Raw genomic sequence first — 27,189 nt, forward strand, 5'->3', positions numbered from 1 at the left:
CATGCCTGAAGGAGCCACGCCGAGGGGCGGGGGATGTGGAAGGAGGGGAGGGGCGATGGGGGAAGGGGGCAGGGGGAGGGGCAGCTCGGACAGTACATTTCATTAAAGCGTGTTTAAAAAAAACTTATTTTTAAATATTTTATTTTTCGTGAAATTGTGGGGGGTTCCTGTCCTCCTGCGTGGTTCTTTCTGCGCACAGTCCAACAATCGCGAGGCACTGCCGTCTGCTGGTCACCCTGCTTGCCTGACGGGCGCAGAGTGGGTGAAATGGCGATTACGTACAATGTGAATTCATAGCGAAGCCTGAAAGTCTGCTGTCAATGGCTGAGTTCTATCGGTTAATGATGGTTATGGTATAGTTGTGGGATATAACAAAAATATATAAGTACTCCTGTAAATGAAGGTAAAACCTCTAAAATGGCATCTTTACTTGAACAAACATTACCCAGAATGCATTTGTGGATTTACTTCGTAATCTGCTTTCAGCTAACATAAATGTTACCTTTTCAAACTAGTGATTGTTTGACTAACATTTTTCTTCTTATTGTAAAATTACAGTGTTAAATAATTTAACATTTTCAATTATCACCACTTAAAAACTTTACGAGGGCCCATAGCGTAAAGGTACAGGATTTTGATTCATATAGGGATAGTGGGAGCAGCCCAACTCATACTTACCTGACAGGGGAGGCACCATGATCACTTAGGTGGTCCTCCCAGGGCGAGGCTCATCCATTGCACTGCGGGTGGGTTGACCCCTGCGATTTCCCCAAATGCGGGAAACTCGACTGTATAATTTGTGGTACTGGGGGACTGCGTTCGCGCTATCCCCCGAATATTTAAAGAAAAATAATGTTTGTAAATGGAGCGTTTCTTTATTCGGCGACGGATTAGGACAACGAAAGATGACGTTATAAGTTGGGTCTGTGGTAATAATGCGATTAGCATATGAATCACCGAACCGGCAATTGTTACCCATTGTCATTTATCTGCATTCATTTCGATCAAGAAGAGCTCGCAAGTTATGTCATCACATCTACCACTATTTAAGAAACGAAACAGGAGGATTTCTCCACAAATATGGTTTGCCTCATGAAGTTAGTTGTAGTTACTGGCGAAACGTCGTACTCAGATTGTAAATGTTGTGGCTTTGCTCTCCAACACACCGGTGTGCTGTACGAGTAACGAATTGGTACGTTCTGTTTACGTGACAAACCGTACCAATTGGATGTCGGATGGTGGCGCGTTTAATGACACATTTATATATTTACGCGATGTAACCCCAAAAAAAACCTATTATGGATGATATTGGTCGTGAAATCCTACGTGTTAAATTATACGTGGTAAATTGAGGTCTCCGATCCGAACCCAACGTATGAGAAGGACATCCTAAGTTTACTTTTTTTCACATTGAACATTTATAACATACAAATAATCGCTTGTAGGACCACTGACGAAGAAGAGGATTGTTTTTTTGTAATTGCATTCAGCCAGAACCATCGTTAAACTATTGGAAATGTTCGTTTTTTTATTCGATGAATAAATATGCACGTTGTGAAATATCTTGGAAAGGTGATGTTATTTTCATTTGAGAGAGAGTCAGGGTTAGGGACCCCATATAGTAGAGAGATAGGGCTCTTATCTAATAACGTGACGGGTGGGTTGTTGAAGTTAAATGCTCTGGTTTCTCTTCAAAGCGAATACATCTTTCGCCTTTTACTAAAGATTTCCGTGGAGAGGTGGGTACCCTGGCCGTGAGGCCAGGGTGTGCTCTGCCAATAAATATGGAGACCTGCCAAGCTGTGCAGATGATCCGGGATGAGCAAACCACGTCGACTGCTGCGGAGGTGGAAGCTGCCACAGCTCAACGGTCTGGAGCGCGGAAGGAGAGTGCCTTGGCTCAGTCGTCAGTCTCGACTGAGGGGAGCCAGCTGCTGGGGAGGCTGGACGTGCCTGCTGGCCACGACAGGAGTGCTACGGACATCGGGGAGCCTGCTGGCCAGCGGGCACAGACTGCAAAGGTGAATGCAGAACCTGCATCGGCGGAACAGCACCAGGAACGTGCAGGCCGTAGGCGCGGAGGGCCGGGAGCAGGCTTCACACCGGAACGTGCCAGACGCCACAACTGTGTCCGAGTTGCCTTCAAGGAGGACGTGCCAGAAGAGGTGACTATGGACCGCTCGATTTTTGTGCGAACTGTGGTTATGGGTATGCTGAAATTTGAGCCCATGGACCTATTTTGCTTGATAGCTTTGCCAGGTGGCAGAGCCTTTGATGTTAGTTTTAAGACAAGCAATTTACTACAGCGCTTTCTGACACGTTTTGAGGAGAAAGCAGGCGAGAGGCCCCTGTCTCTGCTCAAGCTGCATTTGCTCTCAGAATTGGACACGAAAATGGTGACGGTCTTTTTGTATAATGAATCGCTTCCGGATCATGATGTGGAGGTGTGGCTGCGACAACATTGCCATCTGTTGTCAAACTGCAAACGCGTCCAGGACTCACTGGGCATCTGGACTGGTGCTAGACAGTGGCGGGTGAGGCTGAGAGCTGCGGTCGGTGCCCTGCAACACATTCCGAGCGCCCTCAACATTGGTGGGAGTAAAGGCTTCGTTGTCTACGAAGGCCAACCCAAGCTCTGCAGAAGGTGCGGTAGACGGGGTCATCTAGCAGTGGCATGTGAAGCACGAGTGTGCTACCGCTGCAAGTCTCTGGATCATACAGTGGATAATTGCCAAGCCCCAGCGCAATGCAACCTCTGTGGAAGCAAGGACCATTTTTACCGGAACTGCCCTGAATCATATGCAAATATGGTCCGGGCACGTAAAAACCAGGCTGCTGATGAGAAAGCCGAACCTTTGTTGGAGCACACTCCACATAATTTGGTTGCTGACGATGTCGATGGAGCGACAGTCGTCCAGAGAGCGCCACTATTGGAGCAGGAGGATGAAAGAGAGGAGCTGGAAGTGCTGCCTGTGGATGGGGGAGAATCTACGAGTCAGCAGGAAGACAGCTCCAGGGCCAATGTGATGGAGGAGGCAGTCTCTGAGCCAACTGTGGCTGACTGGGCAGTGGAAGCTGAGACGACAGAGGACGATGGAGAACGGCAGAAGAAAGTGGACAAGAGAGTGTCATTCGAGAGGACAGGCTGGCAGAAAGCAAAGAGGAAGAGGAGAGCACCGAGTGCCTCATCATGGTCTGCTCCAGGGAAATGCCCCCAATTGTCTGACTCTTCAACAGAAAACTTGGCTTCATCTGAAGAAGAGATGACAGCCAAGCTGAGCCAAGAGATTGGGTCTTACCCGAAATCTGTGCAGGCCGAGAGTTTGTTGGACCTTGTTGATGAAAATTGCTACTCATTGTTGGAGGACTTTTCTGCTGAGCCGGACTAAACACCCTTGGTCATGGCGCTCTCTGTTGCATCGGTCAACGTGCGAGGAATCTGGGGAGCAGCTAAACGTAAAGCAACTGTTCATTATTTGCGGACTCTAAAGAGAGACATTTATTTTTTGCAGGAATGCCACCTGCCTTATTCCCTCGACCAGGCAAAACTGACTGAATCCTGGGATGGACAATGTTTTTGGTCTGGGAGCAATGCTAACAGATGCTCTGGGGTTGCCATCCTCATAGGAAGCCGAAGTGTGGAGGTACAGGAGGCCCAGGAAGTTGTTCCTGGCCGACTGCATTATGTCGATGCCATATATAGAGGAACTGCAGTCCGTCTAATTAATGTATATGCTCCTACGCAGTGTTCGGAGCGAGTGGAGCTGTGGGGTAATATATCTGCCCTGCTGGTCACACAGAGACATGTTGTCCTGGGTGGAGATTTTAACTGCCCACTCAGCTTATCAGACGTTCTGCCTGCCACTGGGAGTCGGAGGATAGATCCTTCTTCTAGAGGGCTCAGTGCTTTAGTTAAAGATTTTGATTTGACTGATACCTTTAGGTTCTTGCACCCAGCACTTCCTGGCTTCACCTGGGTCAGTAGCTCTGGATCTTTGCATTCGAGAATTGATTTTATTTTTGTTTCTGCTAAGGTTACAGTGGAGCATGTAGAGACTGTGCCAGTCTCTTTCTCGGATCACAAATTGATTATGGCGAAGATTCAAATCCCAGGGGGAGTAATGTTAGGGAAGGGGATCTGGAAAATGAACACGAGTTTCCTGGAAGATGAGAAGCTCGTGAGGGCCTTCATTCAACATTATGAAGAATGGAGGAGCCTACAGTGTTGCTTCAGCACCATGGCTGAATGGTGGGAGATGGTTAAAAGTCGGACTAGGGGTTTCTATCAGGCACACAGTAAAAGGATGAGTGTTAGGAATGAGATGAAGGGCTTGAACGACAAGCTGGAGAAGGCATACCGGTTGCTGGAATTAGGTTTTCCTATGGTAGACGAAATAAGGCATTTAAAAGACAAGATTTCCTTGTCACTTGAAAATCAGGCAGCGCAGTTCGTTTTTAGGGCACGGGTTAGGGCAGTGGAAGAGGGAGAAAAGTGTACGCGTTTCTTTTTTAGAAAGTGCAGGAAACCCAGCAGTGTCATCCATGAGCTCGTTAGCCCTAGCCTTGGTAGGCAGACACAGACGGAAGGTGTTGTTGAGGTTGCACGAGAGTATTATGAAGACCTCTATAGCCATAAAATATCGGAGGTGGACGCCCGGGCTTTTTTTCTTGGGGAAGTTAAACAACAGGTCGAGGCCCCGGACGAGGTGAATGGGCAAATACAAATGGAGGAACTGAATAAGGCCGTGAGAGGTTTGCGGCTGCAAAAGACTCCTGGTAGCGACGGGATACCAGCCGAATTCTACGTCAAGTTCTGGGACACTATTAAACAGGACTTGTTGCAATTATACAGGGAAATCTTGGCTGATGGGCCAGTGCCGGAGTCCATGAGGGGAGGGGTTATATCCCTTTTATATCAGGGGAAGGGGGCCCGCAGCGACATCGGGAACTGGCGCCCAATTACTCTGTTGAATACAGATTACAAGATATTGGCCAAAACCATTGCGGCACGATTGGGAAGTGTGGTGGCGGAAGTTACACAAGCAGACCAAACATGTGCTGTCCCAGGCAGACATATCTCAGACAGCCTCATCTTATTAAGGGAAGTCATAGAGTCCACAATAGAAGGGGGAGGGCCACTGGGGCTCCTTAGTTTAGATCAAGAGAAAGCTTTTGACCGCATATCACATGACTACTTGTTTTCAGTGTTGACTCATATGGGGATAGGAGAACAACTGGTTAGTTGGGTACAAAAGTTATATAGTAATCTTTCTAGTAGACTTTTGATAAATGGGGTCCTGTCTGAAGCTGTTCCAGTTAGATCGGGTGTGAGGCAAGGGTGCCCCATGTCACCAGTCTTGTTTGTTATTTGCATGGAACCTTTTGCCCAGGCTGTCAGAGCCAGTCAGAGGATTCGAGGGGTGTCCATCCCGGGGAGTGGAGAGCAGGTAAAAATAATTCTGTATATGGATGATATCGTGGTGTTCTGTAGGGATGTCTCCTCGGTATGGGGGGTTTTGGAGTTGGCGAAACTTTTTCACTTAGCCTCGGGATCTAGGATTAACCTGAGTAAGAGTGAGATTATGTTTTTTGGAAACCCTAAGCTCTTCGAAGGTTGCCCGACAGAGCTGAGAGTACAGGTGGAAGGGATTAGGATATTGGGGGTCACATTTTATCTAAAGGATTCTGGAAAAATGAACTGGAGGGAAAAGATTAAGGTTGTGAAGGGCAGGCTTGTCAGATGGATGACCAGAAGCCTTACTATGGAAGGGAAGATTTTGGTTTTGAAAGCAGAAATGTTACCTGTGCTCAATTACCTGGCATACATCTTTCCGCCAGGTGCACAAACGTTGCATTATATTGAGATGCTGTTTTTCAGGTTCATCTGGGGGGGTGGAATGGACCGGGTGAAGAGGGAGATCATGTATAAAAATCCTGCGAACGGTGGGAGGGGAGCCCCTAACGTCGCACGTACTCTGAGAACAATCTTTGTTTGTAATACAATTAGCTTGTTTTTTGCAGATGGGCTCCAGGCAAAAGCCTCATATTTTGTGCGATATAGACTGGCATGGCTCCTACGTAGATTAGGGATGGCTTCACTGCCTCTTTGTACGCCCCTCGCTTGGACGCAGGGGTGGCTGTGTGCTGCGGTTAGCAAGTACATTGCAGAATATGAGCCGGCCCTTGTAAGAGATTCGTGGCTCCCACGAAGTGTTCTTGCTGAGATGGTCAAGAAGGAGACCTGCGAAGGGGTACCAGGTGCACGGAGTGTCCTTCACCAGCAAATATGGGGAAATGTGTCTTCTAAGGCACTAACTAAGGTGCAAAGGGATATATCTTGGCTGGCGGTATGGGATAGGCTGACATGCAGAGCGTTTATGCATTCACGCCAATTGGCCCGCACCCCTAAGTGCCCAAGGGGCTGTAGTGCGGATGAGTACGCGGGTCATGTGTTTGTGCGATGTCCTTTCGCAAAGGAAGTGTGGAAGCTGTGCCAGCCTTTGTTAGCACCTTTCTATCCTGTCATGGTTAATGTGCCAAGCATTATTTGGGGAGTCTTTCGGCGGAGAGCGGGAAGGGCCTGGGCTCAGGCATGGGCCATTGTTGGGGCTGTAAAAGAAGCCTTGTGGAAGGCGCGAGGTTTGATGACCAGGGGAACCGATATGACACCTGCAGATGTTTACCGCCTAACCTGCAGGCTGCTTTGGCGGGTGGTGGAGGTGGATAAGGCAATAATGGGCAGTGAGGCAGCCAAAAAGAAATGGCAGTGGCCTCCGCCTCCATGCCGCGCATGTTGATATAGGCAGCACTTATAAAAATAAATTTAGCAATAGTACTGGGAATTGAGGAGTGCGACTCGGGTCGGCAATGGCGGATTCTTGTTTGCTATGTATCTGATAGACCAGGAAATAGTGTTGTGGTTGTCAGTACTTTCCATGTGTTGCGAAACTGCAGGGGATTCTGTTTCGGAGGCAATGTCCCTCTCGTGGTTTGTTGTTGTGATTTTGAAACTGTTGACTGTATATAATTGAAATAAAAACTTTTAAATACCTTTACTAAATATTTCCGTGGAGAGGAACAATTCAATGAGTCTGTAAACATTTTTTTGTTGCCCTGCGTGCAGGGCTCCTATTTATAATCAAAAACAGTTTTTCGCTGCGGAAAAATCGCACTTTGCTTTAAATGAAAAATACATGGAAGTTGATGTCGAGCTAGAATTAGTAACACATTCCTGCCTAGGGAGCTGGTAGAAACGTTGGGTTGCTCGGTCAATGGCCAGGGTCAACGGCGGCGTGGTGTATTCCGCAAATATGCTCGACTTTGAGGGCGGGCACAAGCCGGCGTGAGTAGGTTAAACGTTGAGTTTTATAAGGGCACCACGGGGTGACCAGCCCCTCCCCATCCAGCCCCACCCCTCCCACCTCCCACCCAGCCCCACCCTCACCACCCAGCCCCTCCCCACCCTCCCCACCCAGCCCCTCCCCACCCTCCCCACCCAGCCCCACCCCTCCCACCCCCCACCTAGCCCCTCCCTGCACGACGGACAGACGGACACAATAATCCCCTGTGGGCTGGTGTAACCAGGAGGTTCCTACCAGCAATACTCTTTAGTTATTTCGGTAAAGTCACGTAGATAGCAAATTTATTGATCGCAACGTTTCGATCGCAACACAAGCGACCGTCTTCCGGTGAGAGAGAGAAAGCGACTGAAACAAGTGAAGTACTCTTGAAGACGCTTGGACACCGTAGTAAGGCACACGTATTTATTTACACAATGTCGTACAGCACTGGAGGGGTGTATCGGCCCCCTCACCCGTATAACTGGGAATACATCTCTAGCTAGCCTTCCTACCCGAGTCCTCCACTAACGGGCTAGGGGAGGCTGTCTGGCCCGGCACTGGTCAGTCGGGCTACGGTACCCGGAGTCCCAGAGGACTAACTCTGGTTCCGGGACCACGCCACTGGCTCCAGCCTGCGCTGCCCTTACAAGGGCGGCGTCCCAGGGGGAGTCCAGGGCCTATCTGGCCGGTCTTCCGTCTTCCCTTAATTACTCCAAGACTGAACCCCGAGCTCTCTGGCTCATCCCTTTTTATACCCCCCTAGAGGATCGAAACCCCCCTCACGCCGTCCGGTGCGGACGTCGTTGCGGGCACCACCCCGTGTACTCACGGAGTCCCCGCCCACTGTGTTTGTTATCCGTTAGCTCCTATGCAAACAGCCCTACACAAACAGCCCCTCTGTAACAGCCCTACATCACCCCCCCCTGTACAGCTCGCAGCCGTCCCGGCTGCAACAACTTCAATAAAGGTTAATTAACCCCTGGATCCCCGCGTGTGCCTCAAAAAAACTTTTTAACGATAACATGAAGGGAACAACAACAACAACAACAAAACCCACAAACCCCGAAGGGAACAATCCGACGCACCCCCCCTGAATAAATACGAATTCCGTAAGAGCGACGTATATACAGGTTTAGCAGGGAACCTCTAGCACACATGCAACACAACAAAAATGTGGCAGGAGCTCCCCACCGACGCAGCACCCCGCAACCGTACACAAGAGAATTAAGTGTTCTTCCAATGCATCATAAGAGTCTGCGCATTTTTGCGCGCGTCCTTGCTGCAGGCCCGTCACACGGGGCAACCCCGGATGGCGGACCGGCCGGTGGCAGTTGTTCATTCCGTATTGAGTCCGCGTTTGACGTCGCGAGACCCTCGGCATCCCTCGCAGCGGTAGGTGGGTGCGAGCCCGTCAATCCCGGTGCACCTGTGGGCGGGACAGCCGGCGACACGTCAGGCGAGGGCAGCAAGGACGGACCCTTTGAGTCGGCCGACCCCCCACATGTTTGGCCACGCGTGTGTGGAGTGGGGCCTCGCACCGCAACGAATGGTTTTAGTCTCGAGGGGTGCACAAACCACCGGCGCTTCCCCCATTTGATGCGAACACACTGAGGCCGCAGAACCTCGACCACCTCTACAGGACCCCTCCACGGCCGCGCCAGTTTAGGGGATGTTGCGAGTGGTACCTGGGGGCAGTGCAGCCATGCCCTGTCCCCGGCTTCCACTGCAGCACGTGCGCGCGACCCAGTCTGAGGCGCTCATTTGCTTTTTGACGCTGTTCTGAATTTAGCATGGCAGCATCCCGTGCCTCAGTCAATTTTTCAAGGTTGAATTTGACATGGTCAATTAATTTTGTTTTACCCAGTGGTGTGGGGATCTGCAGCTGCGCCCGAATGGGTGGGTCAGGGTCGCGCCCATACATGAGGAAGAATGGTGAAAATCCCGTTGCAGCATGGGGGGCCAATCTGTATGCTGCCAAGACCCCTTGGATTTTCAAGTCCCAATCAGTCTGTGAGTCCGAAACCTGCTGTGATAACATAGACGAGATGGTGCGATGCAGACGCTCGACCATCCCGTCAGTTTGCGGGTGATAGGGGGAAGTACGAATCTTTTTCGTTCCTAGGAGCTCACAAACCTGTTGGAGGAGTTTTCCGGAAAAATTTCTACCCTGGTCGGTCAGCAGCCGCTCCGGGGCACCTTTGTCCATGACATAGCCTTGGACAAAGGCGTCGACGATGGCTGCTGCCGACTGATTGGCCAGGGGCCAGGCCATAGGCCAGCGCGTAAAGTACTCGACCCCGGTTAACAAATATCTATTACCCCTAGGGGTGGCGGGGAATGGGCCCAGAATATCCAGCGCGACAAGTTCGTTTACTCTGGAGACCCTGATAGACTGCAAGGGCGGGTTTGATTCTCGTGCTGGTGGTTTTCGCTGTGCACACCGCGGGCATGAAGCCAACAGATCTGAGACATCCCTTGTCATGCCTTGCCAAAAGAAATCACGCTGGAGCAAGGCGAGGGTCTTTTGGGTACCCAGGTGGAGGAGGCGCTCATGAGCAGCCCACACCACCCTACCCCGTAAGCCCGAAGGGACCACCAGCCGGTGTCGGTGGGATTTTCCGTCCCAGTGCAACAGCAACCCCGCGTGCATTTCCCATGCGTCGGCATCACCCGATCCCCGCCCTGCCTCCCCGGCGCGACGACGCAACGCGAGGAGGGAGGTATCCTCCATTTGGAGGCGCCCCCATTCCTGAATGTGCAAACCCAGCAGGGAATCTTTCCCTTGTTGTTCAATAGAATTCGGAACAACTGTCCCGCCGTCGGCGGCGGCCGCAAGGCCCGGAACCGACACGTCCCCTGCTGGCTTGCAACGTCCCGACCCCAGGAGGCACGCACATTCCGAGGTGGTTGGCATGCGCGACAGAGCGTCCGCGTTGGTGTGGCGAACGCCCTTACGGTATGTGGTGTCGAAATCAAAATCCTGGAGGATCTCCAACCATCGGGACAATTGTCCCGATGGCTGTTGAACTCGCAGGGCGTACTGCAGTGCCGCATGATCTGTGCGGACGGTGAAACGCCGACCGTACAGATATGGGCGATACTGTTGGATGAAATAGACAATTGCCAACAGTTCTCTGCGGGTGACACAATATCTTTGCTCTGCTTGAGACAACACCCGACTGCGGTACGCAACCACCCGTTCGACGCCGTCAACCACCTGGGAAAGAACGCCCCCAATACCCGTGTTGCTCGCATCGGTGTCGAGCAGAAACGGCTTTGAAAAATCGGGGTAGATCAAGAGAGGAGCTTTTACCAGGGCGTCCTGAAGGGAGCAAAAAGCAGCCTCCTCCTCTTGACCCCAGTGGAACCGAACCCCTTTTGATGTTAATGCGTGTAGGGGTTTGGCAATTGTTGCAAAGTCGGCGACGAACCGTCTGTAATATGACGCGAAGCCGACGAAACTCCTGACCTCTCCCACCGAGGTGGGAGTCGGCCAGGAGCTGACACACTGCGTTTTGGCGGGATCGGTAGCAATACCCGAGCGCCCTACGATGTGGCCCAAATAACGCATGGAATCGCGTAACAAATGACACTTTTGGGGCTTGAACTTCAAATTAGCAGCCCGCATCTTTAGGAAAACCGCCCGCAACCTCTGGAGATGTTCGTCAAAAGTTTTAGCGAAGACAATAACATCATCCAAATAAATCAGGCACGACTCCCATTGCAATCCAGCCAAAACCAATTCCATCAAACGTTGGAAGGTTGCCGGCGCTGAGTGTAAGCCCATCGGCAACCGGTTGAATTGGAACAGGCCGTGCGGTGTACGGAAAGCAGTTTTAGGTTTCGATTCATCATCCAGAGGAAGCTGCCAGAATCCCGAAAGTAAATCCAGCGTGGAGAAGAATCGCGCTCCCGCCAAGGCGTCCAGCGATTCGTCCATCCATGGGAGCGGGTATGCGTCGGCAACCGAAATTTTGTTAAGGCGCCGAAAATCAACGCAAAACCGCAACGAGCCGTCCTGCTTTTTAACCAGGACGATCGGCGCTCCCCAAGGGCTGGTAGAGGGAGAAATAATGTCGGCGGCTAACATGTCATCAACAGCCAATTTGACATGGTCTTTTTCGGCGGGACTCAACCGAAACGGATTTTGGCGAATTGGCGCGCTGTCACCCGTGTCAATATGGTGACGCAGCAGATGAGTACAACCCAAATCGTATTTATTCCGACTAAAAACGTCGGAAAATTCCTGCAGTAGCGATCTAAGCTGTTGGCGCTCTGAATTTGACAGGTCCGTCGATCCCGCACAAAGCGCGTCGAGCCACCCGTCATCGCTGTCCGAATGTGGGTGCAGTCGGGCGGCGGTGCCGACATTATTCGCAACCGGTTCCTCGCAGGGCATCGGCGTCGCGTGCGCAAGCACCGTCCCTCGAGGAACTACAACAGGTTGCGATCCCACATTGAGGACCGCGATGAAAGGGTCCCCATCTCCCCTCACGACGGTCAGGGCCGGAATCAAATGCGGTCAACTAACCCCGGCCCTAGACGGTCCCAACAGGATTCCCTGGGCCCCGATGCCCTCTGCGAAGGGCCGACGAAGTCTTAGAGGCACTAACATCTGAGCTCCCGGCGGCACACGAACCGTTTCAACGACGGACGCTGGTATAGTTACGAACGCCGTCCGAATCACAGAAGGGGAGGGTAAAAACGCCATGCGCCGTCCCGACGGGAGCTCAATGCATCCCTGGTCTATTAAAATACGGATCGGCATTTTACCCAAGAAGTCCGTCCCCAGCAGGCACGGAACCGCCAGCGAGGAGGAAACAAAAATCGGGCCTGATAATTTGATATCCCCGATACAAATTTGCGCTCGAATCTGTCCAATGATGCCAAGGGAGCCCCCGTTCGCCGCATAGAATGGGACATTAACTGGCAGTAACGGACGGCTTTGGACAGGTAAAATGTTGTAAATCAATTCGGAAATAATGGTCGCCGATGCCCCCGTGTCAACCAGGATGCGTACCTCAACCCCGTCAATATGTCCCACGACGGCCGACGACCCTGACGATGCGGCCACAACGCGATGGGCCAACGCGGACCACTGCCCGGGCTCGATTCGAGTCCCCACAGTGGTACGCGCCGGCCCGTCGCGATGCAACGTCGTCCCCCCATTCGTTGCGATGCGAGAGTGTGCGACAGGTGTGTGTGTTGGCCAAACATGTGTGGTGTCGCGACTCGCCGGATCATGTTGATGGAGCTTGGGAGGAGGAGGAGGCCCGGCGTCCTGGCGAGGCGTCGTCCCGCGCTGTCGGGGAGAGCGGCACCCCGAGGCGACATGGCCCCGGACGCCGCAGTTGAAGCAGCGCGGGAGCGCCGGCGGCGATGACGGACGGTCGAAGCGGCTCGACCCATCCCGGCCCGGCCGTGCTCCCGTCCCCTGCTGCCGACGATGGTTGACGGCGAAGACCTCCTCCGCCGGGAGGGTGGCTGCCGCCACCGCACGCCCAGCCGCTGCCCTGCTGGCCTTCCGCCGCTGCGACAGCAGGTTGGCGTGGAGGAGTCGCGCCGCTTGTAGAGAAGTCATCTCTGTATCCTCCTGTGCCACGACGGCGATGTCCAGGTCGTCTGCCAGCAGGAGGATTTTCTCAGTCACCATGGCGTCGACCCCGTCCTCGTCCATGCGAGGAAAGGCTGTCTTGGCCAACGCCAGGAGACTTGTTCTGTATGCCAGCGGCGACTCCTTCGCGCCCCGCTGGCGGTCGTAGAACTGCTGCCTACACTCCGCGGAAGGCCCGTAGACCCCGGCCAGCAGCTGCAGCGCCATCGGTAGCGTAGAGCGCTTCTCCTTCGGCGCTGATGTGAGGGCGGCGAGCGCGTCGCCGTCGAGGAGCGCCGGCAGCGCGCAGAGAGCTTCAGCATCTGTCCATTTGGCCATTTCTTGGTGGGCGAGGAAGCGTCTCTGGAAGCCGCCCCAGTCGCCCTCTGCGCCCACAAATTCTTTAAGCGGAGGCAGTCTTTGGTGCAGCGCAGCGGTTGCCGTGGAGTCCCGCGGGCTGCTGTCTCCCCGACTCGGCTGTGTCTCGGCGCGAACGGCAGATGGTATCGCCTGTCGCAGCCTTGATGACGCGCCCTCCTCCGTCGTTGACGCGGCAGCCCCAGCGCGGCCGATGTCGGACCCGAGGTTGAGGTTGGCCACGCCCCTAGCGGTCGCCGCGTCGATGGCGGGAAATTCAAAGTTTGAATCTTCGGAAATGGCGGGAAGGCGCTCCGGACGCCGGCTCCCCTCGCCCCGCGGTGGACCACCAGCCCCCAGCCGCGTGATGTTTTCCAGCGTGGCGGCAGCGGCGTAGAGCAGTTCAGCCAGCCTCTCGTGAGCCAGCCTCAGCTCGTCTGTCCGCGGCTCCTCTTCATGCCGACGCTCCGGTAAGAACGCGTCCGGCCCCGGCTGCACGTTGTCTTGTTGAGCCATCTCGGGCTCGACAATTTCGGCGGCGTCTTCCATTTGTTGTACTTTGGCCCGAGCTGATTGGCGCGTGTCCATGTTCGTGGTTCTTCTGACGCCAGATGAAGTACTCTTGAAGACGCTTGGACACCGTAGTAAGGCACACGTATTTATTTACACAATGTCGTACAGCACTGGAGGGGTGTATCGGCCCCCTCACCCGTATAACTGGGAATACACCTCTAGCTAGCCTTCCTACCCGAGTCCTCCACTAACGGGCTAGGGGAGGCTGTCTGGCCCGACACTGGTCAGTCGGGCTACGGTACCCGGAGTCCCAGAGGACTAACTCTGGTTCCGGGACCACGCCACTGGCTCCAGCCTGCGCTGCCCTTACAAGGGCGGCGTCCCAGGGGGAGTCCAGGGCCTATCTGGCCGGTCTTCCGTCTTCCCTTAATTACTCCAAGACTGAACCCCGAGCTCTCTGGCTCATCCCTTTTTATACCCCCCTAGAGGATCGAAACCCCCCTCACGCCGTCCGGTGCGGACGTCGTTGCGGGCACCACCCCGTGTACTCACGGAGTCCCCGCCCACTGTGTTTGTTATCCGTTAGCTCCTATGCAAACAGCCCTACACAAACAGCCCCTCTGTAACAGCCCTACACAAGGTCCATTGAGTGAGGCGCAGTGTCCAGGTACATAGAGGTGTAAAGAAGCTCATTGGAGACATCCATTTTCACGGGAGTGAAAACATTATTTTTAAATCCTTTATATTAAGTTCACTTGCTTGCGCGCTTACGACCGTGCAAATCTTTCGGTCGTTTTTTAACCCACTTCCCGTGATCCAATCGAGCTGACATTTTGCACACAGACTCGTTTTGCTTGACAATTAATTTTCGTGAAAAAATTTTTCCAAAATTTTACACTGTTTAGGGAATTTTTTAAAAATATTTAATTACCAATTGCTTAATTGTGGTAGACAATCATCGGACCCATAGGTAGCAGCCATCTCAAGCCAGAGGACGAGAGGACTGTAGCCGCCCGTTTCATGATGACGCAAATGTTGACTAACCACATGGCATGAAATTCCTGCCCCCACGCTGAACAATGGAGACTATTTATAGAGCAGTTAAATTGAAGCCGCCAGGTTCTTGAAAGTGGTAAAACGGGTCAACGCTTGTGCCCTCGGGAATATACGGGGCATGTCAAGAGGTGATCTTTCATTTTTAAATCCTATATATTAACTTCACTTGCTTGCTTGCTTACTCAAGAAAAACTGAAATGAATAATAAAATGAAACCGATGCCACTCATATACAGGATTTATAGTGAAAAACTTTGTTTTTACGGGTTATTTTTTTAACGGCTCTAATTGTCGACGCTCCTCTCACGTTGCCTGTAAATCATCACGGTCCCTTACGTCACGGCAAGCCTCAAGGAGTCACGCCGAGGGGCGGGGGATGTGGAAGGAGGGGAGGGGCGATGGGGGAAGGGGGCAGAGGGAGGGGCAGCTCGGACAGTACATTTCATTAAAGCGTGTTTAAAAAAAATAATTTTAAATATTTTATTTTTCGTGAAATTGTGGGGGGTTCCTGTCCTGCGTGGTTCTTTCTGCGCACAGTCCAACAATCGCGAGGCACTGCCCTCTGCTGGTCACCCTGCTTGTCTGACGGGCGCATAGTGGGTGAAATGGCCATTGTGGACATGTGAATTCATAGCGAAGCCTGAAAGTCTGCTGTCAATGGCTATGAGTTCTATCGGTTTATGATGGTTATGGTAATGAGAATGTTCCCTTGGTATAGTTGTGGGATATAACAAAAAGATATATGTAAATGAAGGTAAAACCTCTAAAATGGCAAATTTACTTGAACAAACATTACCCAGAATGCATTTTCGGATTTACTTCGTAAACTGCTTTCAGCTAACATAAACGTTACCTTTTCAAACTAGTGATTGTTTGACTAACATTTTTATTCTTATTATAAAATTACAGTGTTAAATAATTTAACATTTTCAATTATCACTACTTAAAAACTTTACGAGAGCCCATAGCGTAAAGGTACAGGATTCTGATTCATATAGCGATAGCGGGAGCAGCCCAACTCATACTTACCTGACAGGGGAGGCACCATGATCACTTAGGTGGTCCTCCCAGGGCGAGGCTCATCCATTGCACTGCGGGTGGGTTGACCCCTGCGATTTCCCCAAATGCGGGAAACTCGACTGTATAATTTGTGGTACTGGGGGACTGCGTTCGCGCTATCCCCCGAATATTTAAAGAAAAAATAGAATAATTAATGTACAGTACTCGTCTTGCTATTATAATAACCACAGTGACGTGCGGACAGGCGAGCCAGAGCCTCACCTGTAAAGTAAGAATAAAATAAATGTTACGATTTTTCCACTTATCTGTGTTATAAATGTCATTTCTGTACGATTCCAATCATTTTTGTTACTAAATTTGAGAATCTCCGCTGCAAATACAGGAAGCGACGAGAAGGTGAGGCAGCGACGAGCTCACTCAGTATCTGGATGGAGCGCGGGCAATAAGCGCGTGCCTGTTACTATCTCAGTATGTCACCAATGTAAGGTTTGTAGACCCCTTACTCCAGGTAACTTTTTTTACACGTACGTGTTTAAATCTATTTCGGCTCGCTGGTCTCGTCATGAAACTGCAATGAAAAAGCACCAAGGGAGGCAGCTATCACATCTGCCTCACTGAGGGGGGCGTGTTATAAGACACACACCACTCCCCCCTCGGTGAGACCACGCCCCCCTCAGTGTGTGAATCTCACAACCAGAGTAAGCATATTCTTAGGTTTTTCCGGTTAAGTCACGTAGGTAAAAAATAAAAATCACGACGTTTCGGAGGCAACACAAGCTCCCGTCTTCAGGTGGAACCGTCACAGCACGATAGCTGTATCAAGTAAATCTAGAACCAGAGTAAAGTTTGAGCACCTGCTGGTTTAACACGCAAGTTACACCGTGAAAACAAAATCAGCACAATTCACCAAACACATAGAGCCAACGTTATCCACCACAATGCCTTTAGCAGCTTTACTCACAATTATGCTTTCAGCTGCGTTTCATTATTTAAACATAAAAATGAGCATGATAAATATCTTCCCTTAACAAATTGATTTTTATCATTACATTTCATACGTAGACATCTTGAAGGAAGAAATTATTTGATTGTGGCATTAGTGGTATTTTTCATGACTTTTTGATCGGGTGTTTCCTTGAAAAATGCATTAAAGCACTAAATGAAAATCGCTTACTCTTTGGTTTTTTCGGTAAAGTCACGTAGGTATAAAATAAAATAAATGACGACGTTTCTGGCGCAACACAAGCGTCCGTCATCAGGTGGGAAAGCATGGTCTGCTGCTGATTCAGGAGGTGGGGTCGGGGACTTATAAAATGTCTATGAGAACTCAGAGTTCGCTTAACGTAATTTTTCGTGATTTTGCGGAAGATTCCTGTACTCCTGCCTTGTTATTTCCGCGGACAGTCCAACAATCGCGAGGCACTGCCCTCTGCTGGTCACCCTGCTTCTCTGAAAATAATTACGTCGTTAACCGAAGGTAAAACCTCTAAAATGGCAACTCTACGTGAACAAACATTACCCAGAATGCCGTTGTAGATTTCATTTGTAAACGTTCAGCGAACATAAATGTTTCTTTTTCAAGCTAGTGCATGTTTGAATAACATTTTATTCTCATTGTAAAATGACGGTGTTTAATAATTTAACAGTTTCAATTATCGCCACGTAAAAGATTTTTGGGGACCCATAGAGTAGAGGTACAGGGTTCTGGCTCATATAGGGATAGTGGGAGCAGCCCAACTCATACTTACCTGACAGGGGAGGCACCATGATCACTTAGGTGGTCCTCCCAGGGCGAGGCTCATCCATTGCACTGCGGGTGGGTTGACCCCTGCGATTTCCCCAAATGCGGGAAACTCGACTGTATAATTTGTGGTACTGGGGGACTGCGTTCGCGCTATCCCCCGAATATTTAAGAAAAAAATAGATTCATTAATGTGGAGTACGCGTCTTTCTATTATAATAACCACAGTGACGTGCGGACAGGGGGACCAGAGCCTCACCTGTAATACTCCCAACGAAAAGTAAGAATACAATTAATATTACGATTTTTCCACTTATCTGTGTTATAAATGTAATTTCTGTACGATTCCAATAATTTTTTTTACTAAATTTGCAAATCTCTGCTGCAAATACAGGAAGAAACGAGAGGTGAGGCAGCGACGAGCTCAGCCTCCCCTCGGATTGTGCAACCCCTCAGTAATTGGATGGAGCGCGGGCAATAAGCGCGTGCCTGTTACTATCTCAGTATGTCACCAATGTAATGTTTGTAGACCATTTCATTTCCTCGCCTTCCGTACTTTTTTCACGTACGTGTATACAGATATTCAGGCTCGCTGGTCTCGTCATGAAACTGCAATTAAAAAGCACCAGGGGAGGCAGCTATCACATCTGCCCCCCTCAGTGAGTTCACGCCCCCTCAGTGTATTATCTCACCGCGCGTCACTGATTAACCAGAGTAAAGTTTGAGCACCTGCTGGTTTAACACGCAAGTTACACCGTGAAAACAAAATCAGCACAATTAACCAAACACATAGAGCCAACGTTATCCACCACAATGCCTTTATCAGCTTTACTCACAATTATTCTTTCAGCGGCGTTTCATTATTTAAACATAAAAATGAGCATGATAAATATCTTCCCTTAACAAATGGATTTTTATCATTACATTTCATACGTAGACATCTTGAAAGAAGAAATGATTTGACATTGTGGCATTAGTGGTATTTTTCATGACTTTGTGATCTCGGGTGTTTCCTTGAAAAATGCATTAAAGCACTAAATGAAAATCGCTTACTCTTTGTTTTTTTCGGTAAAGTCACGTAGGTACAAAATAAAATAAATGACGACGTTTCGGGCGCAACACAAGCGTCCGTCATCAGGTGGGAAAGCATGGTCTGCTGCTGATTCAGGAGGTGGGGTCGGGGACTTATAAAATGTCTATGAGAACTCAGAGTTCCCTTAACGTAATTTTTCGTGATTTTGCGGAGGATTCCTGTACTCCTGCCTTGTTATTTCCGCGCACAGTCCAACAATCGCGAGGCACTGCCCTCTGCTGGTCACCCTGCTTCTCTGAAAATAATTACTTCGTTAACCGAAGGTAAAACCTCTAAAATGGCAACTCTACTTGAACCAACAGTACCCAGAATGCTGTTGTAGATTTCATTTGTAAACGTTCAGCGAACATAAATGTTTCTTTTTCAAGCTAGTGCATGTTTGAATAACATTTTATTCTCATTGTAAAATGACGGTGTTTAATAATTTAACAGTTTCAATTATCGCCACGTAAAAGATTTTTGGGGACCCATAGAGTAGAGGTACAGGATTCTGGGTTATATAGGGATAGTGGGAGCAGCCCAACTCATACTTACCTGACAGGGGAGGCACCATGATCACTTAGGTGGTCCTCCCAGGGCGAGGCTCATCCATTGCACTGCGGGTGGGTTGACCCCTGCGATTTCCCCAAATGCGGGAAACTCGACTGTATAATTTGTGGTACTGGGGGACTGCGTTCGCGCTATCCCCCGAATATTTAAAGAAAAATAATGTTTGTCAATGAAGCGTTTCTTTATTCGGCGACGGATTAGGACAAATGTTATAAGTTGGGGGGTCTGTGGTAATAATGCGCATGCATGCGTTGATTAGCATATGAATCACCCAATCGGCATTTGTTACGCATTTCCATTTATATGCATTCATTAACCCCCACTCCCCGCTTCGATCAAGAAGAGCTCACAAGTTACGTCATCACATCTACCCCTCTGTTTAAGGAACGAAACAGGAGGATTTCTCCACAAATTATGGCTTTCGCCTGATGAAGTTAGTTGTAGTTACTGGCGAAACGTCGTACTCAGATTGTAAATGTTGTGGCTTTGCTCTCCAATACATCGGTGTGCTGTACGAGTAACGAATTGGCGTGTTCTATTTACGTGACAAACCTTCCCAATTGGTGGCGCGTTTAACGACACATTTATATATTTACGCGATGTAACCCAAAAAAACCTATTTTGGATGATATTGGTCGTGAAATCCTACGTGTTAAATCATACGTGGTAAATTGAGGTCTCCGATCCGAACCCAACGTATGATAAGGGCATCCTAAGTTTACGGTTTTTTCACGTTGAACATTTAATACATACAAATAATCGCTTGCAGGACCACTGACGAAGATGATTTATTTGTAGTTGCATTGAGCCAGAACCATCGTTAAACTATTGGAAATGTTCGTTTTTTTATTCGATGAATAAATATGCACGTTGTGAAATATCTTGGAAAGGTGATGTTATTTTCATATTTATAATCAAAAACAGTCTTTCGTTGCGGAAAAATCGCACTCTGCTTTGAATGAAAAATACTGTACACGGAAGTTGATGTATAGCCAGAATTAGTAACACATTCCTGCGGAGGGAGCTGGTAGGAACGTTGGGTTGCTCGGTCAATGGCCTAGGTCAACGGCGGCGTGGTGTATTCCGCAAATATGGCCGACTGTGAGGGCGAGCACAAGCCGGCGTGAGTAGGTTAAACGTTGACTTTTATAAGGGCACCACGGGGTGACCAGCCCCTCCCCACCCAGCCCCACCCCTCCAACCTCCCACCCAGCCCCACCCTCACCACCCAGCCCCTCCCCACCCTCCCCACCCAGCCCCACCCCTCGTACCCCCCACCTAGCCCCTCCCTGCACGACGGACGGACAGACACAATAATCCCCTGTGGGCTGGTGTAACCAGGAGGTTCCTACCAGCAATACTCTTTAGTTATTTCGGTAAAGTCACGTAGATAGCAAATTTATTGATCGCGACGTTTCGATCGCAACACAAGCGACCGTCTTCCGGTGAGAGAGAGAAAGCGACTGAAACAAGGTCCATTGAGTGAGGCGCAGAGTCCTGGTACATAGAGGTGTAAAGAAGCTCCTTGGAGACATCCATTTTCACGGGAGTGAAAACATTATTTTTAAATCCTTTACATTAAGTTCACTTGCTTGCGCGCTTACGACCGTGCAAATCTTTCGGTCGTTTTTTAACCCACTTCCCGTAATCCAATCGAGCTGACATTTTCCACACAGACTCGTTGTGCGTGACAATTAATGTTCGTGAATTTTTTTTCCCAAAATTTTACACTTTTTAGGACAAAAATATTATATTTAATTACCAATTGCTTAATGGTGCAATGCAATCATCTGACCCATAGGTGGCAGCCATCTCAAGCCAGAGGACGAGAGGACTCTAGCCGCCACGCATATAAAGGATTTATAGTGAAAAACTTTGTTTTTACGGGTTTACTTGTTAACGGCTCTAATTGTCGACGCTCCTCTCACGTTGCCTGTAAATCACCACGGTCCCTTACGTCACGGCAAGCCTCAAGGAGCCACGCCAAGGGGCGGGGGATGTGGAAGGAGGGGAGGGGCGATGGGGGAAGGGGGCAGAGGGAGGGGCAGCTCGGACAGTACATTTCATTAAAGCATGTTTAAAAAAAAGTACTTTTAAATATTTTATTTTTCGTGAAATTGTGGGGGGTTCCTGTACTCCTGCGTGGTTCTTTCTGCGCACACTCCCACAATCGCGAGGCACTGCCCTCTGCTGGTCACCCTGCTTGTCTGACGGGCGCATAGTGGGTGAAATGGCCATTGTGGACATGTGAATTAATAGCGAAGCCTGAAAGTCTGCTGTCAATGGCTATGAGTTCTATCGGTTTATGATGGTTATGGTAATGAGAATGTTCCCTTGGTATAGTTGTGGGATATAACAAAAATATATAAGTACTCCTGTAAATGAAGGTAAAACCTCTAAAATGGCAACTTTACTTGAACAAATATTACCCAGAATGCATTTGCGGATTTACTTCGTAAACTGCTTTCAGCTAACATAAATGTTACCTTTTCAAACTAGTGATTGTTTGACTAACATTTTTATTCTTATTGTAAAATTACAGTGTTAAATAATTCTACATTTTCAATTATCACCACTTAAAAACTTTAGGAGAGCCCATAGCGTAAAGGTACAGGATTCTGAGTCATATAGGGATAGTGGGAGCCCCCCCAACTCATACTTACCTGACAGGGGAGGCACCATGATCACTTAGGCGGTCCTCCCAGGGCGAGGCTCATCCATTGCACTGCGGGTGGGTTGACCCCTGCGATTTCCCCAAATGCGGGAAACTCGACTGTATAATTTGTGATACTGGGGGACTGCGTTCGCGCTATCCCCCGATAATAATTAAATAAAAGGCAATGGTTGAAAGTTCATTCTTTTGGAGTCAGTGTAACGATGTTGAGTGCCCAAAAACGACACAATGTGCATGCGTGATGGTGTTGATTAACTGTGAATAATCCAACCAATAAGAGATAGGTAATAAAATAATAAAAATTAAACATAATAAAACAATTCTCACGACGTTTCGGCCACAACGCAAGCAGCCGTCCTCAGGTGAAAACCAGGTCCGTCGAGGCGACAGAGTCTGAATGAAACAGCACACGAGCTTGGTGCATATATATAAGCTGGGCGCATTGACAAAGGAATTTGCATATCAAAAGGAATTTAGCATATTTATGGGAAATGCAGGAATGTGATTAGTACTGCATATGCATGTGCATTATGCAGGATTAACAGCATCAAAGGGAGCTGCAGTTACTGCTGCTGCAGCAGTTGCTGCTGCTGCTGCAGTTTCTGCTGCTGCTGCAGTTGCTGCTGCTGCTGCAGTTGCTGCTGCTGCACTTGCTGCTGCTGCTGCACTTGCTGCTGCTGCTGCACTTGCTGCTGCTGCTGCTGCACTTGCTGCTGCTGCAGTTGCTGCCTTATCCATTTTAATATAACACTATGTATTATTCTACCCACCCTAATGTGTATCATACTGCTATATGTTTACTGTACAATTACGACACCATACATTACTCTGCACACTGCACCATGCCAGTGAGTGGAACGTGGTCTGAAAGTCACCGTAAACGTGAACACAATCAGTTAAGATCCGAAATGGTTTATTACGTCCTTCCAATGATTGCTAAGCCAGAATCCATCTTCTCGGTTGAAATTGTCTCTGTGTTTGTATATGTGGATCGCCTCATGAACGAATCTCTCATGATAGCCAGATGGCTTGCAGAGAACCTCTGTCTTGGAGAAGTCAATGTCATGTGAGCCCACTGAATTGTAACAGTGATCTGCCACGGCTGAGGTGTTTGTCCTACCGTGTTTCAGGTCTGCCTTATGTTCACGGATGCGGTCCGAGACATGTCGTTTGGTTTCCCCAATGTAACTGCTACCACAGAGGCAACTTAGTTTGTAGACGCCAGGGTACTGTATGTCTGGAACCACATCTTTTACAGACGGGACCAGATCACGGATTTTATGTACTGTGTTGAATCGGACCTGGATCTTGTGTTTAATCAGGATTTTGGAGATCTTTTTTGTGACCCCAGCAATGTAGGGTAAGGTGATGGTCTTGTCAGTTTTGATGTGGTTTCCTTGTTCACCAAGGTGCCTGTGCCTGACACCATCGCAATCATTGAAGACTTGGTTCATCAAGGACTGAATGCTGGGGTACCCCCCCTGGTGAGACACTGCTTAACCAATACATACTTCACCTGGAATGGAACCTTCTACAAGCAAATTGAGGGCACCCCAATGGGCTCTCCCCTATCTCCGGTTGTAGCCAACATCTTCATGGAGAAATTTGAGACGGACGCCATCCAGACTGCCACTCTACGCCCGACCTTATGGAAGAGGTACGTAGACGACACTTTTGTCATCTGGCCACATGGCCGGCCTGCTCTAGACCAATTTCTCGACCACATCAATTCCATACACCCAGCCATCAGATTCACCATGGAAGTCGAAAATGATGGCAAGCTACCCTTTTTGGATGTCCTAATCAAAAGGAGACCTGATGGTTCAATGAGCCACTCTGTCTACAGGAAAGCCACCCACACGGATGCTTATCTAAAACCGGATTCCCACCACCATCCATCCCAGAAGAATTCCCTCATCAAGACTCTATATCATAGAGCCCAATGCATCTCCGACCATGAACACATTTCCAGTGAACTCAAACACGTACGCCAAGCTCTTAAGGCTAATGGTTACTCCGACTACACAATCCGCAAAGCCATCACTCCAACCATCAAGAAGGATCCTGTTGAGGAGCCTTTCAAGACCATCACCTTACCCTACATTGCTGGGGTCACAAAAAAGATCTCCAAAATCCTGATTAAACACAAGATCCAGGTCCGATTCAACACAGTACATAAAATCCGTGATCTGGTCCCGTCTGTAAAAGATGTGGTTCCAGACATACAGTACCCTGGCGTCTACAAACTAAGTTTCCTCTGTGGTAGCAGTTACATTGGGGAAACCAAACGACATGTCTCGGACCGCATCCGTGAACATAAGGCAGACCTGAAACACGGTAGGACAAACACCTCAGCCGTGGCAGATCACTGTTACAATTCAGTGGGCTCACATGACATTGACTTCTCCAAGACAGAGGTTCTCTGCAAGCCATCTGGCTATCATGAGAGATTCGTTCATGAGGCGATCCACATATACAAACACAGAGACAATTTCAACCGAGAAGATGGATTCTGGCTTAGCAATCATTGGAAGGACGTAATAAACCATTTCGGATCTTAACTGATTGTGTTCACGTTTACGGTGACTTTCAGACCACGTTCCACTCACTGGCATGGTGCAGTGTGCAGAGTAATGTATGGTGTCGTAATTGTACAGTAAACATATAGCAGTATGATACACATTAGGGTGGGTAGAATAATACATAGTGTTATATAAAATGGATAAGGCAGCAACTGCAGCAGCAGCAAGTGCAGCAGCAGCAGCAAGTGCAGCAGCAGCAGCAAGTGCAGCAGCAGCAGCAACTGCAGCAGCAGCAGCAACTGCAGCAGCAGCAGAAACTGCAGCAGCAGCAGCAACTGCTGCAGCAGCAGTAACTGCAGCTCCCTTTGATGCTGTTAATCCTGCATAATGCACATGCATATGCAGTACTAATCACATTCCTGCATTTCCCATAAATATGCTAAATTCCTTTTGATATGCAAATTCCTTTGTCAATGCGCCCAGCTTATATATATGCACCAAGCTCGTGTGCTGTTTCATTCAGACTCTGTCGCCTCGACGGACCTGGTTTTCACCTGAGGACGGCTGCTTGCGTTGTGGCCGAAACGTCGTGAGAATTGTTTTATTATGTTTTATTTTTATTATTTTATTACTTCCCTTCTACGTGACTTTACCGAAAGAACCAAGAAGATGAATCCCTGCAGTCACGAAAGCTTTAAATCGAAAAATAAGAGATAGCTTTTGTCATTCATGTTATACATTGACTGGACATGATTGGTTCAAGTGACGACATCACATTTATCCCTCTATGTTAGACTGAAACAGGAACATTTCTCTACAACTCTGGCTGTCACCTGATGAGGCTGGTTGTAATTACTGGCGAAACGTCATACTCGAATTATGAATGTGGGTTTACTCTCCAACACATCGGTGTGCTAAACTCGTAACTCGTAATTTTCTAACAAACAATTGCCATCAAACCATTAATCTAGTAACCCCACTTTGTACCGTGAGCCGACATTGTTTACGTGACAAATCTTACTAATTGGCTGTGTCGAGTGGTGGCGGGTTTAACCCCTAAAAACCTCTATTATGGACATATACCCCTCTCCCCCCCCCCGTGAACTCTTGCAGCCACGACTCTACAAACCCCCCTCTCGTGCCTATGTAAAGCCACAACAGCAGATCATTCTTCATCACCTGATGACGGACGCTTGTGTTGCGACCGAAACGTCGTGTTCTTTTATTATTATTTTTTCTATATACGTGACTTTACCGAAAGAACCAGAGAGTAATGTTATTTGAATATTTCAAACACACTAATAACGCTATGTAACACGGTTTTTGTTCCTGGGTACTAAGTGTTATTTTCTAATTGCGTATGCCTCAAAAGTATAGGAAATGGATATTATTCCCCACAAACTTTGCTTTTGTGACCAGGGCTATACGTGAGGGAATGACACAAATGCACACCGCGTTTTCTCATTGAAAATAGGTACATTTCAAAATATCACTGTCCTGGTCACAAAAGCAAAGTTTGTGGGGAATAATAGCCATTTTCTGTACTTTTGAGGCATAAGCAATGAGGAAATAACACTTCCTACCCAGGCACAAAATAAAAATAAATTTGTTACACAATGTTATTAATGGAGTGGATTCTTAACTTTGCTTGTTCCACAGTGTAATCGCTAGGAGGAGCACTGACGGTTAAATGCATTATTTGCTAACAAATGATTGCCATCAAACCATTAATCTAGTAAGGGGCCATCCATTTAGTAGGTACGCAAAAATACGTCACAACTTGACCCCTCCCCCCTCCCTGTACGCACGCGGACTTTTTACACCCCCCCCCCCCGATTCCTATAGAACGGCCGATATTTAATCCACGCAGAAACGATCAAAGATTAATAATATTAACGTGTATAGGGAAACAGATAGTCCACCGCCGGACTATCTAACTCATTTGAAGGCCAATGTAGACAAATTATTGTCGAGGCTCCACCCCCCCCCCGTTGCCTACGTACATTGTCAGTAGACCCTCCCCCTCAATGCGTACGGACGAAACTGAGCCGACATTACCCACAATACATTTCAGGGGCTTGCTCACAAACTACATTGTCAGTTAAGTGTTTAATGTAGTTAAGTATTTAATAAAAGGATCTCTTTTCAAATTATTGTTTTAATCATGTAGTTTCCGTGTATAATGCACGTTCATTTATTAAACATTTATAATTATCGCCACTTAAAAATCTTTTCGAGGGCCCATAGAGTAAAGGTACAGGATTCTGGGTTATATAGGGATAGTGGGAGCAGCCCAACTCATACTTACCTGACAGGGGAGGCACCATGATCACTTAGGTGGTCCTCCCAGGGCGAGGCTCATCCATTGCACTGCGGGTGGGTTGACCCCTGCGATTTCCCCAAATGCGGGAAACTCGACTGTATAATTTGTGGTACTGGGGGACTGCGTTCGCGCTATCCCCCGATTTTAAGCAAAGATAGAATTATTTTCAATTGAGTGTTCTAATTTATCTATGTCGGGTTTTGCAAGTGTAGATTATCCATTAGGGCTGTACGAGTTTTAAAATAGAAATCGCAATTTGAAACAATGCGATTAGTAAATCGCAAAGGCTGCAATTTTTTGCGATTCGAAAGGGCTTATTGGAATTTATTTTTATTATTTTCAATTAATTTTACTTAATATTTGTTCTATGCTTCATTGTTCTATGTCAATTAAAACATTTTTATAAATA

General features: G+C 48.6%; 6 non-coding genes and 1 pseudogene across 6 annotated transcripts; all 7 read left to right on the top strand.

The window, feature by feature from the left end:
• The first annotated feature begins 670 nt into the window (after positions 1-670).
• On the top strand, positions 671-834 carry LOC133353720 (U1 spliceosomal RNA). Its single transcript, XR_009756449.1, has one exon. It is a non-coding gene; the product is annotated as a U1 spliceosomal RNA (small nuclear RNA).
• Positions 835-1,686: 852 nt separating this feature from the next.
• On the top strand, positions 1,687-1,740 carry LOC133353701 (U5 spliceosomal RNA; annotated as a pseudogene).
• A 14,139-nt stretch (positions 1,741-15,879) lies between these two features.
• LOC133353721 (U1 spliceosomal RNA) lies at positions 15,880-16,043 on the top strand. The gene has a single exon (XR_009756450.1). It is a non-coding gene; the product is annotated as a U1 spliceosomal RNA (small nuclear RNA).
• Positions 16,044-17,618: 1,575 nt separating this feature from the next.
• LOC133353722 (U1 spliceosomal RNA) lies at positions 17,619-17,782 on the top strand. The gene has a single exon (XR_009756451.1). It is a non-coding gene; the product is annotated as a U1 spliceosomal RNA (small nuclear RNA).
• Positions 17,783-19,238: 1,456 nt separating this feature from the next.
• On the top strand, positions 19,239-19,402 carry LOC133353723 (U1 spliceosomal RNA). Its single transcript, XR_009756452.1, has one exon. It is a non-coding gene; the product is annotated as a U1 spliceosomal RNA (small nuclear RNA).
• Positions 19,403-21,916: 2,514 nt separating this feature from the next.
• On the top strand, positions 21,917-22,080 carry LOC133353728 (U1 spliceosomal RNA). The gene has a single exon (XR_009756457.1). It is a non-coding gene; the product is annotated as a U1 spliceosomal RNA (small nuclear RNA).
• A 4,677-nt stretch (positions 22,081-26,757) lies between these two features.
• LOC133353724 (U1 spliceosomal RNA) lies at positions 26,758-26,921 on the top strand. The gene has a single exon (XR_009756453.1). It is a non-coding gene; the product is annotated as a U1 spliceosomal RNA (small nuclear RNA).
• Positions 26,922-27,189: the final 268 nt, after the last annotated feature.

The sequence above is a fragment of the Lethenteron reissneri genome, chromosome 44, assembly GCF_015708825.2.
Source record: "Lethenteron reissneri isolate LAM-NWPU_2019-01 chromosome 44, ASM1570882v1, whole genome shotgun sequence".
Lineage (NCBI taxonomy): Eukaryota > Metazoa > Chordata > Hyperoartia > Petromyzontiformes > Petromyzontidae > Lethenteron > Lethenteron reissneri.